Source organism: Octodon degus, unplaced genomic scaffold, assembly GCF_000260255.1.
Source record: "Octodon degus isolate 3935 unplaced genomic scaffold, OctDeg1.0 scaffold00001, whole genome shotgun sequence".
In the NCBI taxonomy this organism is placed as follows: domain Eukaryota; kingdom Metazoa; phylum Chordata; class Mammalia; order Rodentia; family Octodontidae; genus Octodon; species Octodon degus.
Window position 1 is genome coordinate 26,768,919 of NW_004524577.1, and position 4,548 is coordinate 26,773,466.

General features: G+C 43.4%; 1 pseudogene; it reads left to right on the forward strand.

The window, feature by feature from the left end:
* The first annotated feature begins 2,210 nt into the window (after nucleotides 1-2,210).
* LOC101575735 lies at nucleotides 2,211-3,354 on the forward strand (annotated as a pseudogene).
* Nucleotides 3,355-4,548: the final 1,194 nt, after the last annotated feature.

Consider the following 4,548-nt stretch of genomic DNA (forward strand, 5'->3'; position numbering starts at 1 on the left):
GCCTTGAGGATTTAAATACTCAGTGCCAGAAAAAAGGAAAGGAAAAGCCCTTCAGCACAGCCTAAGTGTGCGCATGCACCTCACACACAGACAGCAAGGCCGGGCTCAAGGCTGGTTAGCATGAAAGAAACAAATTTGCTTCAGTTTACTTGAGTGATCATCCACTCCCCTTAGGGAGGAGGCAAGGCTGAAGGCCGCGCAGACCACTGTTAGTCAACTGCCACAGTGATAGACACCTAAGAAACAACTTACAAGGAAGGAAGGTTTATTCTGGCGGTGGTTTTGGAGTCTAGCTAGCTGGTTCTGCTGCTTTTGGTCCCTTGGTGAGACAAAACATCACAGCAGGGGAAATATAGCACCAGGAAGGCAAGACGAGGCCAGAGTCCCCTTCCAGCACACAGTCACAGTAAGTGCACCTGCTCCGGCTAGCCCCCCTACTTCAACCTCCCACCATCTCCCAACCAGTGCCACACCCACACCTTAGAAGGCCACACCCACAGATCAGTACTCAGCAAATGACCAGTGAGTCAGTGGAGCTGTGTTCCCCACTCAAGCAAGAACTACTAGAAACTAGAACTAAAACAGTGACTTAGCCTTGGTGAAAACACAAGGCGGCAAGGTGCTCTGCCTGGCATATGAAAGGTCCTGAGTTCAGTCCCAGGCACTGTCAAAATGATTTTTCAAAATAAAAGAAATAAAGCAATGACAGAGGATTATCTAATTTTATTTTTAAAATGTATTTAGTACAGGGTCTACAGGGTCTCACTATGTAGATTAGACATAAGTGATCCTCCCTGTTTTCAGCCTCCCAAGCACTAGGACTACAGGCACGCACCATCACGCCCAGCCTCAACTGCCATCTCAGCACACTCCAGGGGCAGGGCAGGCACAGCTTGTGGTGCCGGGGTTTGAACCCCAGTCCCTGCATTCTGCCTAAGCAGGCACTTCAGTGTGTTATCTGGCCAGTCTTTGGATTATCTAATTTTAAAACATTTAAATTTAATTCAATAAAGTTCTATTATCCTAAAAAAATTAAGGATCATATTAAACTTCTAATTAGAATTTGTATTTCAATTTTAAAATATGTGTATTTTGTTTTTTGGTGCTTGACAACACTAGGGTAGTCAATTTCACTGAGCTCCATCTCCTGCCAAGAACCTAGGCTTTCCAAGGACAGGAACAGTCTGTGTGTAGGATGGCCACCTGCATCCATCCTATTTAGGCCTAACTTAAAGAATCCTGAAGACAATGGGCATGACAGTGCACACTTGTAATCCCAGCACCCTGGGACACAGAGGCAGGAAGGTTGCAAGTGCAAGCCCAGCCTAGGCAACTTAGCAATACCCTCTCTCAAAAGAAAAATTTAAAAATAGGTGGGAAGGTAGCTCAATGTCAAGGTCCTAGGTTCAGACCATAGTACCACCAAAGTCAAAACAAACTCAAAGCCCCCTAAAGAATTATGGTAACTAATAAGTATCTGAGGCATTTTTTATATTCAGAGAAGTAGTAATGCTTCATGCTATAGTCAGTAGAATTGTATCCTCCAAAAACAGGGGTCTCAAGTCCTAACATGTTACCCGTGAATATGACCTTATTTGAAAACAGGGTCGGGCCAGGGAGATAGCTCAGGAGAATAAGTGTCTGCCGGGCAAGCACAGGGTCCTGAATTCAATCCCCGGTAACCACAAAAAATAAGAAAATTAAAAAAAAGAAAAACAGGGTCACTGCAGTATAGTTAGCTAAGATGAGGTCATACTGCAGTAGCACAGGCTCTTAATCCAGTGTGACTGGTGTTCTTGAAAGAACAGACTTCAGGACACACACAGAATGTAATGTGACAACGGAGGCAGAGCTCAGCTACTGCATCTGTGAACCAATGTGACTGCCGGCAACGCCAATCGCTAAGGAAAAAGCCTGGAATGAGCACAGCCCTGCCAGCTCCTGGTGTTCAGACTTCTGCCTACAACTCCAGGAGAGCCAACTTCTGTTGTTGCAAGCTTCCCTCCTGTGTGGTACTTTGTTCCAGCAGCCCTAATTTCTGCCAACTGCACAAAATGATAAAATGTAACTCTAAGATTTGTAGATTTTTATGAACAGTAATTACTAGGAGAGTAAAATTAAACACAATAGAGGACTTGGGGGGCCTAGGAACATAAAACGGAGGTTTTATTTCATAAAAGTAAAATACCTTATCAAGGAAAGTGCCAGGAAGAGCCTCTCTTGAGTTCTTTGGAAGAAGGTAGAAAAAAAGGACATTTCTTTAAAATGGCAATGGTATCAGAATTCCTCAAGCAGGCCTACATTATTGACAGTCAAGAACAGGAATATGTTCCAACTGTGAAAGCATCCAAAGGTGGTCCCGGGTCAGCCGTGGGCCCCTCCTCTGATGTTGAGGCTTTGCACAAAGCCATAACAGTAAAAGGTGTGGGTGAAGCAACCATCATTGACATTTTGCCAAAGAGAAACAATGCCCAGCGTCAACAGATCAAAGCAGCCTACCTCCAGGAAAAAGGGAAGCCACTGCATGAAGCTCTTTGGCATCAAGAAAAAATAGAAAAATCAGAGAAATTAATAAGAGTCTACAGAGACAAAATGAAAAGAGAGCTGGCCAAAGACATCACAGACACATCTGGAGATTTCCAGAGGACTTTGCTTTCTCTAAGGGTGACCGATGTGAGGATCTTGCTGTGAATGAAGACTTGGTGGACACAGATGCCAGGGCCCTGTATGAAGCTAGAGAAAGGAGAAAGGGACAGACGTGAATGTGTTCAACATCATTCTGACCACCCGCAGCTACCCCCATCTTCACGGAGTGTTTCAGAGGTACACCAAGTACAGCAAGCACGACATGAATGAGGCTCTGGACCTGGGGCTGAAAGGTGACGTTGACAGGAGCCTCACTTTATGATGTGGCCATCGTGAAATGTGCCACAAGCACACCTGCCTTCTTTGCTGAGAAGCTTCATGAGGCAATGAAGGGCGTTGGAACTCGTCATAAGGCACTGATCGGGATCATGGTCTCTCGCTCAGAAATCAGCATGAATGATATCAAAGTGTACTATCGGAAGATGTATGGGATCTCTCTGTGCCAAGCCATTGTGGACAAAACCAGTGGAGATTATGAAAATATTCTGGTGGCTCTTTGTGGAGGAAACTAAACGTTCCTTTGAAGCTCTCAAGTATTCTTCACAGAAGACTTCTGAACCAGTTTTTCATTCTGCAACATTGGCTTAACTAGGAAGGTTGGTTGAGCAGGTTTGCAGTGTAAACTATCTGCTTTCTGAAAACAATATAGCCTACAAATCTTCTTTTATATCACAACTCTGTATAATGGAGAAGTTTGTTTTTAAAATGTTTTCAGAAATCGTAAGACCCCATATACAAGTTGTTTTATTGCCTAAGATGCTTTAAGTAGCTAAAAATAAAAAAAGTGACAACAAAAAAGGTATCTTATTAAAAGTCTTTGGGGGGTCATGGTTGCTGAGGGTGCACCCCAGGGGCCTCACCCACGCTAGGCCCTCTATCCAAGTGACACAGTTGTAAGTCAGGGCCTCACTAGCTTGACCTTGAACCTGTGATATTTCTGCCTTATTCTTTCATGCACCTTGGACTTGTATCACAACACTGAGCTATAACTTTCGTATTTCATCTGAACCAATGTCACCCTAATCCTTCAAACAAAAAATGAGACTTATTTGACTCAATTCAATTAAACTGTTCATTAAACTTTTGCCATTTGGCCTGGAAGAAAAGTTAAATCACATTAGATGTGGTTTGAGATGTTGTCATTATTTATTTTCAAATCTGTATTTTAAAAAGTCATGCACTGATAATGAAGTTATATCAGCCTTTTAGGACATCTTTGACATAAATTGCATTAACTCAGATATCTCAGCAGTTCTTCACGAATAATGGAATTATTACTGCCAGGAGCCACGACTCCCTTTGAAATGAAGACTTTTTCTCAAAGTATTACACATAATGATGTTTCCAAGCCCTGTGGTCATTCAGAAAAGGTATAGTTTTATCTGTTCTCTTGAGATGCACTGTAATGTAAGTAGCACTTGGGGGGTGCGGGGGAAGCTATAGACAGACTCTCATTAACTGCTAAGTTGCCCACGCTGAGTTTGAACTTGCAATCCTCCTGCCTCAGCCTCCCAGACTGCTAGTACTACAGCTGTGTGCTGTATCAGTGTTTACTAGAGAAACAGATACCAAAAGACATCCAATACATATGAATTTTCACACTGGCTTACAGTGACCACCCAGAGTCAGAAGAGTAAGCATGCAGAGGGCGTCTGCACACTGGAGACCGAAGGACTCAAAGGTCTGAAGCTAACTAGTATCCCATGCAAGTCCATCTCAGGAGGCAGATGGATCTACAACAGAAATTGAAGAGTCTATGCTGGAAGGCTGAAGGATCTATGCTAGAAGCCACAAGATAATGTTTGATGAAGGCCAAGACTGGTGTTCCTCTTTAGAAACAGAAGCAGATTCGTCCTTCTTTATTTCCCCTTTACACCATCCAGGTAACAAGCCACCTAGGAT